A 13,756-nucleotide genomic window follows, 5' to 3' on the forward strand; every position below is an offset into this window, starting at 1 on the left:
ATTTCCGCTGGTGCTGTGGACTCACATCATTCCAGCTGGCCTTCAGGCCCTCTCAAAGCTCAAAATGAAAGGAGATGAGAGTGTGCTCCTACTGATATCTTCCTTTTATAGTTAAAAGCTATGAAAAGCTTTGCAGTTTGTCACTAAAGATTGTTTAACTCTTTGTCTTGTTTCCTTTTTTATTCTTTTCAAATCCCTGCCTTTCCAATAGCTTCACCCAGTAATTGTTAAGGAAAATCATGCTGTAGTCAATATAAAACTGTTTTACAGCAGTGCAGAATTGGAACAAAGTGTCTGTGCCCTGTCTGCTTTGCGTTGATGCTGCTTATGAATCCCCATGAACACCAAATGCATCTAAAATACTGCAAAGTGCCTCTGCCATGTCTACCTTTGGGACAGCATGTGCATATCTGGAAGTATTTTCTCTTTTACATTAGTGAGTGATGTCAAGCATTTGTGTTCATTCTCCATGACTAATCTTGGGCACATACTGTAATAATGTGTATATAATACTATCTATGTGATGTGTGTGTGCTGGGGGAAGAGGGAGCTGGCTGAATGGCAGTGGTAATTATCTGTGAAATGTTAGGACATAAGAAAACAATAGAGACAAAGCAGAAAGAGGGTATGATTCTAGTTAAATTGGCCCACCCCCAGGCAAATGACAAGGAGCTGTGTGGGGCACTGAGATGCAGCTTATAGAACAAGAGAACATTGTGGGCATGTTCTTTTCCTCTCCAGCTCAAGAGCAGCCTCGTGACCCCAGGCAATTCCCTTCAGATACATGCTTTGCCCACTGTTTGGCTCATCTCTTACAAGCTGTTTTTCAGTGTATGCTTAGCCGTGACTTGACACACTGGTTTGCCTTTGCTGAGGTCTGTAAGGGCTGCTAGGATTCAAACTTAACCTTCAGTTCCATCTCCTGTGTAACACCTACCCCCATTTAACTTCAGCAGGGCAGTCTGTACAGCTGAGAAGGTGTCTAGCCAAGCCATGTCTATAAACTAGATAGACTACTCCTGAAGCTGGCTAACTAGATCAGTATTCGTGCTGGTAGAGATAGTGCAATAGTACGATGTCCATAGCAGGTTGTGTAACTGGTGGGGAAGCTTCTGGCAGGAGCCATCCAAGTACCCAATGTACATGGATGTTTCAGGTCTGTGTCTTGGCTTATCAGTTGGTATGATTGATGTTTAGTTTGATATGTTGTGGCATTTAGAGCATGTTTTCATGTTTAACATCACTGCAGTGGCTGGTTGTTCTCTTCTGGGGCCAGGGGATGTGTGTGTACCTGTGGGGTATGATGGCTGTAGGTGAGCTCAACTGGTGGAAGAGGCTTCACTCAGCACTAAGATGGAATAATCATCTCATAGAAAAGCTGGTGGGATTTGTGCATGTGAATTTATTGCCAGTAATTTGCATTTTTACTCATTAAGGGCTGATTATTCGGATAATAAAGAATAAACTTTGCCATCAAGCATCCCAAGTGGCTTAACAGTCCTTAATTAAACATCCTTTTCTCTGAAGCAGGTAAATGCTATTGTGTATCACAGATAGGCAAGTTGGGAATGAAGAGCAAATGAAGCTTGTCCTGTTGAGCAGCTGAGCTTTGCTGAAAACAAACCTTTTAGGATCTGTACTTCCAGCAGACCTGAATCAGGGGGACCTGATTTTTCCAGCTTTTTTTGTGTGCAGTTTGTGATTTCTCAGTGGAAAAGGGGAATATCAAACAGTTCAACTGGCTGCTCGGCCTCAGCATTTGTGGGATTCTTGGAATCCTATGTCAAATATACACATGAGTAAATGCCTTTGTGGCAAAACAGACATTTAAGTTCCTAAACGTAACTGAAAAACTGATCTTGCAGTGATGGCAGGCACGGTGTGGAGCACCCAGACAGCTGCCTTCTGAAAGAGCACTGCTGTACTTGCAGGGGCAGTGCTCAGTGCACAAGGAAGAGGATTACTGCAGTTTTCCAGTAACAGGGGCTGTCTCTAGGAGGGGGTTTCCATGGCTGTGGAGAAATCCTTGCCTCAGAAGGCAGAGGCAAGCTGTTTGGGTGTACGGAGCACTGCTGCTGTCCACTCCTCAGAAAGATGAGAAACAAGTCAAGGGCTCACCTGGGAACTGCATCCAAAACACTCAAAGTTGACCCCAAGCTGCATTTTTCTCTCTGAGCATCAGCAGTGCAGTGTGCTGGGGCATGTAGCAGGGACCCCTTCTCCAGCTGGGATACCTGGGCATGTCCCATCACAGGGATCCATCTCCACCCTGCTGCAGCTCCATGTTTGGAGCCTGCCTCCTGAGTTTAGATCTGCAGTAACGAGTTCCTTTGTTTTCCTGTACTGAAGTTCTTGGCTGAAAGGGATGAAGAATTCACACTGTTACCGGCTATTATGACCTAAGGAAGTCGATACTGAATCTACACAACTGCTATAGCCATTAAGTGTAATAAAATCTAATTTATAGTTAGTGCTAGAACATAAAAGAATTACAAGGACTTTGACTGAAGACTTACTCCTTACAGTAACACATGTTTGCACTTCTTGTCCCTGGAGAGGAACAGCCCTTACCATAGGTATGGGTTTGGCATCCTCCCTGTTACTCTGTTCCAGCAATAAGGACAGATTTCAAGGTTTACTGGGTGATGTTCTGGTCAAAGGAAAGGGTTACAACGGGCTCCTTGTTCTGCTGCCATAAGTAACCTGTGTTTGTAAGACACCAGAGGAAAGAAAACAGAGACACTGAGTCTTTGCAGGAGGGCAGAGCATTCCCATGAAGATCCTCAGAGCTCTAGGAAATAGCATTCAGGAAAGGGTCACTGGCTCTGTACAAGATGCCAGGTACCAAAGTCTCTGGTACTCAAAAAGCCTGGAAAATAAGATTACTCTTTGCCATACCACAGGAAAGCCAGATTAACCCTTCTGGGCTCTGGAGTCAGCACGGATTTACCCACCAGTGGCATTTTTCTGTTCCCTTCCCTGGAAAAGCTGGTCAAGCTGAGGTGAGGGCTTGATCTACACCAGTAGCAGCTTGAGTGTGCCTGCAGGCATGTTGCTATGCTACAAATGCACTGTGAGCTTCATTCTGTGGGAAAGCTGAGGTGCTAATACACCTGGAACTGGCCATTTTAAATATTAAACTTGAGATGGGCTTCAAAAAGCTTCTGTCACAGCAGTAATTTCTTCCTTCCCATTTCAAAAAGTCTCTCTGCTCAGCTGCTGAAAGGGTGTCCTGTGGTCAGAACAATTGGCTCTGCTCAGCTCTGCTGGCTCCCAGCCTTCAGCTCCCCTTCCTGAGCATCCCTGGCTCCAGATGGATGGATCCTTGGTCCCCTGTGCGTGAAGATCCTGTCTACAGGCATGGGACCTGCTTCTTCTCTCAGTTATGTGGCTTAGCCCTGGTGTACCCTCATGGGGATCTGATTTATACCAGTTTTAGCAAGATGAGAACTGGTTCTTACTACCCGTGTACATAAATCACCTTTCCAGGGTCATTGTGATAACAGATTCTGAATAATATACAGAGTCAATTAATTAGAGTGCTGGTACTCTACTGATCTGTGAAAAGGTCACAATTGTATTTACTTTCTGTCCTATTAAAGTGGGCAGTGAAAATCAGCTTTACAGGGCATACATGAGTTTATTTATCAATGACTCCAAGGCCTGTGTACTACTGAGCCGTTAAACCACAGTGATGGGTATCTGAGTGACTGCTGTTGCTGTGGTTATTTGCAAACATGTCACAGCAGCATCATTTGAGAGTCTGGGTTTCGGATATGTCTTTCTCTGGACTGCATCTTGAGGAGCAGTGATGCTGGCTTGCTCAGGAGCAAACACACTTCTGGTGCTGCTCAGTTTGTCTTGGTTTTTCCAGCCAACTCTTACTCCTTACAGCCTGATCAGCTCATAAACAGTTTCTGTTTGAAGCAGTCATGTGAAAACTGGAGGTTAATAAGCACCAGGGAAGTTTGTATATGATGTCAGCAGCCAGTGAGACAAAACAAATACTTCTGATGTAAAATGCCATGATTAAAAGGTTCAGATAGACAAATATTTTTCTTCCATGCCTGTTGAGTGTTTGTGATGAGCTCATGTTAAACTATGCTGATCATCCCAAAGAGGCCCCTGGATTTATTTCCATATAACATTGTATAATCCCTTCCCTAATTCTGCTCTGAATTAGCTTGAGCATTTGGTAAGGTCTTCAACTGCAACGATCTCATTTCTTATTCAATATTCAGATTTCCAAATGAAATAAATGATCTATTTACATGCATCAGTAGACCATCTGGTTCCATAGGAGAATTCAACAAAGCATCTATTAATTGTTGCACATGTTTATTCATCGTCCTCAATTCATAATTCTTGTAAATAATTAAATCAAAGCTTCTTTTGCAAATAAACAAGCCAAATGATTATTTTGAAGCTCCAACTTCCATACCTAAAGAAAATAAAATTAATGGCTCATGTAAATATCCAGGAAAAGGAAAACAGACAATTACACGAATACATAAAGCACTATAATTTTCTGCAACTTGATAAGTCCCTTTCATCTTGCATTTAAAACCATAATTAGCATCAGCAGTAGAACGTGTAGAAAGCAGAGAGAAAACAATGTATAGAAAGAAAGTGTTTAGGTTAGTTATGTGAAGGCATCAAGGCAAGCTCTCTGTGCTACTCTGTACTGTTCCTGCAGTTATCTGTCAGCCCTGGTGGTGTGTCCATGTACTAGGCAAAGCACTAAAAGGAGAATGAGCTGCTTTGGTGTGTAAAGGGAGGCAGCAAGTGACCCTGACGCAGGAGAATGGGTGCTGATGAGCAGCTCCAGAGGGCTGTGCTGCTGGGGATGCTGCTGTGTGAGGCAGGACGCAAACCCAGGAGCTAAGGATGTTTTAGGTGGATGCAAAAGATAAAATAGGTGGAGTTCTTTTTGAATAAAGCCTGGCTAGCAAGAGAGCACAGATGTATGGTGCCATTTCTCAGGTGATTTGGATAGTTCATGGTTGGGAGAAGATGCCTGCGACAGTCTGAGGGGTAACATAGGGGAGCACAAACTCCCTTTTTCAAAGCCTCTGGAAGATAAAAACGATAGAGGGATGATTGTGGTCTCTGGGAGGAGATTCTGAGGTACATCTAAATAACATCTGTGCATCCCTAGAGCCGCTGGAGCCATAGGGGTTTATTTTCTCCCAGCCACTCCAAGTGTTATTTCTGGAAATCAAGAGTACTCGGGCACAAGGTCCTTTCACTGTGAGTGACTTCAAGCTGGAAAATGTGATTCATTGGAGCTAAAATGTAATTTCCAGAATAGTCATCTCTCACAGCTTATCTTCTGGAAAAAAAGAGGCATTTTTTCATGTCAGCAGGTGAAGGTTGGGCTCCTGCTGTGGCTTATGGATAGTGTTTTATTACTTTCACATTTCTTATTTTAACTTCATTGCCTGACATAGTCATTACCTTTTCAAGGACATAGTTTTTAAGAGTATCAGGAGTCTTATACCCAGAGTACACTGAAACTCCTGTAATGTAAGACCTAAATGTACCTAATGCGCCTCTCTTTCTTCATGCTGAGCCTCAGAAATGACATGGCTGTCATTCATTACAGCCTGATGGTTTGGCTCAAGTTCTTCCAGGTTGCTGTAATTTTAGAAACTGGTATCCTTATTCCTATAGCACAGAAGGTACAAAACAGGGAATGATCTATGGGCATCCCCCTTGGATTTGTTAATCCAAATTAGCTCACCTCCATGAGGACAGAGGTTGTTCCTGCTTGGTATGTTGGAGAGTTCTGTATGAGCACATTGGGGTTGTATTTTTCAGAATCCCATTAAATATGAGACCAGTCTAAGCCTCTAACAGACATCAGCTCCAAATGGGAGGTCAGAGCCTGGGCTCTGCAAACTGAATGGCCTTTCCTGAAATCTCACACATCCATCCACCCCGCTGGTATGTTGTCTCCTCATTCCAAGAGTGAGAAATAAGCTTTTTGTCACCTGAAAGCGACAGTTTAACAGCTCTCTGTTACTGTGCTTTAAACCTGTGTGTGATGCCCCTCACAGCCACAGGATCTGCTTTCCATGAGGTTGCATCAAGCAGTACTGATGGGAAGGTCACCAGATTCCTGCCTGGCAGTGAAATTGGTGCTTGATAAGGATGTTCTCTGAGCCTTGTGGTTTGCAAGAGCTGCTTGTGAATGGTCTGGTAGAGGCCATGGAGCTGCATGTCTCTGTTACCAGGTACATAACCAGGAATCTTAATGAGCAAATCACATACCCTGAGTACAAGCTCTCCAACTTGTCAGCAACAGAGGGTTTCCTTTCTTCTGGATGCATATAAGGTGAGAGTTGTGATGTGAGCCGATAGTTCTCCCTGCTATACAACTCTTCTGTCTGTCTGCAGTACCAGAGCAGTGCTGTGGATGGCTTTGGAACAGAAAAATGAATTTCAGGTTCCCAATCTGTGCTTATGTTGAAAATATTCCCCCATGCTCTGTCCACACAAATCCCTTGGAGGAACAATGCAGGCAGTGCTGCATTGCTGTGCCTTCATCAAATGGTTGATGAAAGCAAGGAAAGCTTCTTCTGGAGCATCGTTAGGTGTGTTGGCTTGGCGGGAGCGTCTCTTCTGTAGCAGCCAAGAGAAGCTGTGCCAGTGTTTTGGGCATTAAGGTTAGAGAAAACTTGGAACAGGGTTTATAGGGAGATTTATGCAGCTTCCGAGGACAAGTGTGCACATGCTCATAGATCTTGCTCACCCGTCAGTTCGCTGAAATCCAGCTCAGTCTCCAGAGTGACAAGTATAAACTATGGGGATTGTTTTTCCCTTTTTAATGAACTCAGAGCCTCATTTGTATGGTGAATGAGGAATTGATGCAATCAGACCACAAGAAGTAGATATTCTGTATAGATCAGGCCGTAAGATATTAGCAGCTGAAACGCTACCCTGCATTCCATCCCCGTTTATAGAGGTAATGGAAAATATTGATTTCAAATGCTATTGCCAAAATATGAGAGCATATTTTAAACTTGCTTGCTCTTGGAATTTCATCTCCCCTGTTGAAAACTTTCTGTGGCTGCCTGAATAACGGCTCTGACACACGGGTTTTCTCTTCTAAGCCTGGTTAATGAAGATGTGTCCAAAAAAAACACAAAGATTTTTCTGGCTGCCCCTGATAGAGGAATAGGCAGTGGCAGTGGCATGGCAGGGGCTGATGAAAAGGGAAGTAATTGCAGCTAAGAAATCGATATAAATCAGAAAATTTAATTGCATAGTATAGACCAATATAATGGTTTGTTTTATACCAATTAATCAGAATCTCATTTGTTTAATGATGGTTTTATTTCTGAAGCAGCTCTAATAAAACATACTTGTACATACTATCCTCACAAATAAAAGTAAAAATTAAGGTTTTTGTGATTTGGCTATGGTTATGATGCTTCTTTTCCCATCACGCATGGGGAAGCACATGCTCATGGACTCCCCAGGCATCCAGAACTCTTCCCCAGTAGCTAGAACTGGAAGTGGGAATAGATTCAGGAGTAATTGTTCTACAGATGACACGTAAAAAGTTCTAAAGGGTGTCTCTGTGCACTGTGTAGAGCTGGAGAAGCTGACGAGCAGCTCTGGCACAGTGCAGATCACTGAAATGGAAATGCTGCAGGTAATCATGCCATCATTGCTGAGAACTTCATTTCTAGGAGGGTGAAGGCACTAAGGGAATGACAAATGCAGCTAATGTCAAACATCACATTTTGGCATTTTTGAGTGAAATGTTTCAGTACTCCCTTTCAAAGTGTCTTTCCATTTTTAAAAGACGTTTTTAAGACTCAGTTATCTCTTTTTGCACAAGCATCAGGTCAGAGTCCAGTGCTGTAAAGCTCAGGCCTGCAGAGTCGTAAAATGCGCCTCTCTTGTACCTTGCAAAAATAGTCGGGTTTGAGATTCCAGTGCCGAAGCTGTAATTGTTCTATGACTGCAAAGGGATTATTATGGCTGCAATGATAAGAGAATAGCTGCTCTTCCTTCTGCAGACCCAGTTTTATCCTCTGCCCAGTGAGTTTTGCTAAATTGACTCTTCTCAGGCCCTGAGCAGACTGGCATGAAAGAACAGCTGTGAGTTTGCCACATTCAATATCACAGTCCCAGCTGAAAGGATGCTTCAGATCACAGATGAGCTGCAGACACAGCATGGCTTCTTTCCCTCTCTTCCTTTTCTTTCTTTTTTTCTGCCTACCCCATCTCCAGAAATAGCATTTGCTCTGCTGTGGTTTCTCCATGGACATCCTTGCTGGGGGAGTTTGCTTCTTGAAAGTGTGTTTTGGAGCACATGTTAAAGTGCCACCCACCTGCTCATAGCCTTTCTGCTTGTTCACAGGGACCAGGACTGGTCTCAGCTGGTAGGACAGTCACTGAGCCATAGCTCACATAGCTGTTTGGGTACAAAGCCATCCAGCTCTTCTGATAGACATCAGAGATGTCTGAGTGTTGAGCATCTTTCTCTCCTCAAGCCTATTCAGAGACAGGTGAAAAACAGATTGTGGTCTAACCACTGAGCAGTTTGGGTTCCTGTATTATCTGCTGCCTTCAGGTTGACTCATTCCAGGATTATGTAGGCATTTTATTCACTGCTTTATTACTGGAAAGTTCTTTCTGCAGAGGTTTGGAATATAAAACTGAAAACAGTCTGATTGTAAACTGTCTGAGATGAAATGCAGTGTTGTAAAAGCAGGTCCTGTCTGTACAACACTAATTCTACAACTGCAAAAGCCATAATAAGTGTTAAACTTGTTCCTGCTACCAAGTTGAGTGTTCCTGGGAGCTGGCAGAATTGAGGTTCTCATCACAGAACATTGGTAGTCTGTCTTCTCTTCACATCTATTTTTTGTCTAGTTGAAGAACAGTCTTTTAATGTGAAACTGCTGGATGTTTCGGGTATTTTCTCCAAGATTATGACAATCTAAGAATGGGTGGGTGGTTATAAACTCTTGAAAAGTGCCATAAAGCAGAAAAAGGAGCCAGAATTTGTACAATTTCATTGCTCTGCTACACCTCAAAGGAGCTGTCAAGCAACGGACATGTAGCTCTTGAACTAAAATGAAGCTGAAGAGACTTCAGCAGTACTTGGGAGCTCTTTTTGTGGTTCTTGTCATAATTTGCCTCTTGTATGTGGGTCCCTGTGTTGTGTTTCTGACATGCAAATGTTGGCTGAGCTGTCCATCATTAGATGGCTACACCTTTCGCTATAGAGACCCAGGTGGCTTTTCCTTTAGGAGCAAAACTGATTTACCTAAAGATCAGGCTTCTCTCTCAGGATTTCTAGTGCTCAGTTTAAAAAAACAGGTATGTTTTTGTTCTCCCTGCTTGCTCCTGGCAATGCAAGAGGCTTTAAAACACAAATATTTATGGATGAGGCAGTGTTTGGATTAGGGAATGAGGAGTCTGGATCAGCTGTGTTGTTATCTTTCCAAGAGACTATTACGAGCATGGGTATACTCTTTAGATAACATCTTACAGCTTTGATTCCACAGAACACACTTGATTAAAGACTAGCTCACAGAAAGCAGAGGTTCATTTAACAGCTTCCTGCAAAGACACAGGATTTGGCTTCACTTCTTGGTTCCTTGGCAGCGTGACCATGCCTGCTAGAAAAGTGTTCTGACTATATGTACTTACCAAATAGTCCTTATGACTCCAGCAGCATCTGAGCTATGCAGGGCTGCCCCGTGGAGAGCATCAGTGTGGGGATGGAGCCAAGAGACAAGAGTCCTGCCATGGGGACAGGGAAATGGCTCCTGGTCCCATATCCCATCAAAACCCAGCCAGAAAGTAGCCATGCTTCAGGAAGTGATTTGTATTTGTTTCCCAGGTAAGCAGAGAACTCTTCACCAAGTTCTGCCAGTCCAGCATCTTCCAAGCACAGTTTAACTTGTAGAAAAAAAATAAAACCAAAGGCCAGGCTAATGCATGCCCCAGCAATTCTATAGGCAGCCTTAGGACACCCACATTAATACCTAATGAGTTCATTATGATTAATGTTATTAAAATAAATGCCACGGGAATGAATAATGGCTTGGTCATTATTTTCAAGTGTTGCCCCTGGATCTATAAAAGCCAATGATTCAGTTCTGGGAAAGTAATTCTGCATGTTCTTGTCTGAAACCCAGGGAGAATTCAAACTTCCCTGCGAAAAGCAGCCATGAAAATAACGTGATGATGTGTGTGTGTCCTCTGGAAAACAGACTGTGCCCTGGCTCTGGGAAGGTCCAGGGTTCCTATGCCTGGAAAGTGGGATGAGAACCTTTCTGGCATGGGGGTTTCTTTGTGCCTGGTTCTGATTTTGGGCTTGCTCACACTGATTTGTGTTTAGGCTTCCACTTTCGTCCTCTTGCTTTGTGAGGTTACTCTGTGTTTAATAAAACATTCATGTTTCAAAATGGTTTTAAAGATTAGGAAGTGATATTCACCTCAGTCTTCACACTCTTAGGGGAGCTGGAAGGAGTGAAAATGAAGCCCTTTGGAGGGGGTGTACAACAGGACAGTGTAATTGAGATTCAGGCTGCGTGCCTTTGTAAAGAGCTAGGTAAAGAGGAAACACTGTTACTGTTATTCATTGATTTATATAGTGTTTTCTGGCATGCCCTAAATTGCTTGTAGGTTTAAAACTGAAGCGTGATTATTCAAGGGAATTGGTTCACCAACAAGTAAAAATTCATCCAGTCCTAACACAAAAACATGTTCTGTTCATTCAGAGCAATGTGAATTTAAGCAGAATGGCAGAAATTGGAGTTTTGCTGGGTATCAGAGTTGCTGTGAGACTGATAATGCCATCAATAGTCTGGGCTTTGCTTTTGTTGCATGTTCTCATTTCCGTCTCTTCATTATTCAGCTCTACTTTGATTTTCCTAACAGAGTGCAGCAGCCTTGCACAGATAGCTTTCTCTTTTTGGTGAAAAAGAGACTAAGAATGAAAATATTTACATTATTGACATTTAAAACCTGGTTCTTTTCAGTGCAGTGGTCTTGACCAATGCCAATCATTTTAGCAACTTGTGAAGCCTCAAGAGATATTCTTTAGAAGTTTGATCGAAGTCTCAGCTGGAATAAGGTCTTTAGCTAAAAGATGTTTCCCTGCTCTTTGCTTACTCCTTAATGAATTGTCTTTAAGACTGCTTGGACACATTCTGTTTCATTCAAGGCTGCTTGTAACTTTTCCTTTTTGGGTTAGTATAATATATGTAAACTCATTTCTGGTTGTATAATCCAGTTGTAAAAAAAGAGTAAGAACCTTGGTGCCACTGATAACATTCTGTTTGTAGGGACTGCCATGTGTTGGCCATGGCAGTCAGTGTCTGGGAGGGATGTTACTTCCCTTCACACGCTGCTCCATGTCCCTGTCCTGACAGCCTATGATAAAAAAGATGTAGAACATGAGGAAAAAGATCAATTTTGATTTAAAGTATTGCCAAAGCAGGGCAGTAAAGTTTAAGAGGTATTTCTTATGGTGAAGTTACAATCATGAGGGGGGAAAGAGATGCAATAAGGGATGAAATGGACGTAACTGACACAATTATTTCTAGAGCAATGGTTTGCCCAGTCTCAAACCTGTTTTATCTGTGGTGACGTAAGGGCCAATTAATGAAATGACATTGGGAGAGGAGGCTCAGATCTGCAGAGCTTGCACTCTGCTGCTGCTGATGTCACCATGCTGCAGCCGCAGAGCAGCCACATTAACCCTGGCAGCAGCTCCCAGCACCGTATTCCATGGGTGCGTAGGGCAGGGCTGACCCATAACGGTGGCAGAGTCTGTGATGTGTCTGAGTTAACCAGGTCACTGGGATTAAACCTGGCTGCACATGATGCAGGAAGTGCTCCTAATGCCAGGTGACTGGGTGCTGAAAGGGCAGATGGAATGCAATGTAAATGAATGTGAAGTCACAGAAAGGGTTGGTGTCACCTGCAGTTGGAGCTCTTCTGCCCATACTATAGGAAGTACCAATGCAAATCCTTGAGATGAAGAGTGGCAGCAGATGAGCTTTCCCAAGCCTTTCTTCAAGCTGCCCAAGGTTTAGCCTGGAGGCGCACCAGGTGTCCCAGGTGGGGAGAAATGTGATGCTACTGCACAGACAGGAATTCATCAGTGTTCCTCAGTGTTCCATGAAACCTCAGTCTCTTCTGGCTATAAAATCCAGGGATCCTTTGAACTCAGCTTGAGGGAGAAATGGGATTTAATGCAGGCAAACTGCCTGGAGGAGCAGGGATGTGTTTGCACTCCTGTGACTCACTGCAGCTGGTCTGGCTGCCAGCAGCACCAGTGCTGGTGGCTCCTCCAGTGGAGATGGAGTCCAAAGTGTTCCTTAAATTCAAACATGTGTCGTGTGCTTTGTTGCTGCCAGGGCCTAAATCCGCCTCATTTCTGAGTAGGTGTTTAATTTATTTTCCTCTTAAATTTTTTAGCTTTAAGAGGCATGAATCATTCAGCTCCACTTACCAAAAGGGCTTTGCTCCTGGGTTTTGTTTCTGTGGATACTTGCAGCAGCTACCTACAGTGAGTGGGATGCTGTTACTGCTCTGGGTAAGGGGTGAGATGTTGGTAAGAGAAGCTGAGAAAACTGATTAATTTTGGGTTTGTAAACCACAGAAAGAAGTTGCACATATTGATGAGAGTGATAGTGTATGTACCAGCAGAATGGGAACAGGAGGCTCAAGAAAATGAGGTTTGAAGTTGAGCAGTGTATTGTAAATGGTGCAGCAGTAGCGACGGTTGCCAGAACTTAGTTACAATTTCTCTCCTCCTGGTTTCTTGACTGTGCAGAAATACTAAACATGGCTAAAGGATGTGGCAGCCCCTCTTATCTCCCTATCTTCTTCTTGTGCTTCACCAGGGAGGGCCTCTGTCTGTACCGAGTTAGGCAGCTGTGTGTGTGCTGTGCCCCCTGCTTGGCACTGAGAACTGGAGGAGGAAAAGGATAAGGAACAAATGTTCACGTTTCTGATATCTTGTCGAAAGGAGAGGTTGATAATTTAATCTGCTGCCTAACAGCTTGGTAGCCTACAATCTCCCCCAGTTTTCCACACTCACACGGTAGAGCACACTGCCATGGATGTTGGGAAAGCAGAAGAAATAGAAAGGCTCACTGAAGTTATTGAATACGATGGTTGGTGTTCAAACCTGGGTGAAATATCACATTTTTCTGTTCCAGTCTTGTCATCTCCAGTTATTTCTACAATTTATGCAGCTGTCATAAACACTTCTGTCCATGGAAACATGCAGAAGTTACACTGAGACGTTTACAAACCTTTGAGTAAATCCATAGATATGGTTATTGTTTTAAACTAGAGCTTTTTGATGGAACACAGGATCCCTTTACATGCTTCTGGAAATGTTTTGTCATCTTACACGTCAGCTACCACCATAACATTGCCAGCTCTGCACATGCCCTTGTTAGAGGTGATCAGATTATTTGCTGTGGATAGCATGCCATTGATCCCCCAATGCTCACCAGGGGGCTGCTTCGGGCCAGAGCTATTTGTGCCTGGTGGCTCGGTCACCTCAGTAACAGGTTTCCTAGAGTGGACGTGGAAACAGCTCTTCACACAGAACTGCATCTTGACCAGCAGCAGGAGCAAGTGCAGCCCCTTCTGCATTGCTGCATCCACTGCTGAAATCAGTCTGGGGCGAGCAAAAAAAGTTTTTCCAGGCACAACCTCTTTTCTGCCTTAAACCAGGGTATAAAACCTGTTGCTGATTCTGTGCTCT

This window comes from Melopsittacus undulatus, chromosome 10, assembly GCF_012275295.1.
Source record: "Melopsittacus undulatus isolate bMelUnd1 chromosome 10, bMelUnd1.mat.Z, whole genome shotgun sequence".
Taxonomy (NCBI): Eukaryota; Metazoa; Chordata; class Aves; order Psittaciformes; family Psittaculidae; genus Melopsittacus; species Melopsittacus undulatus.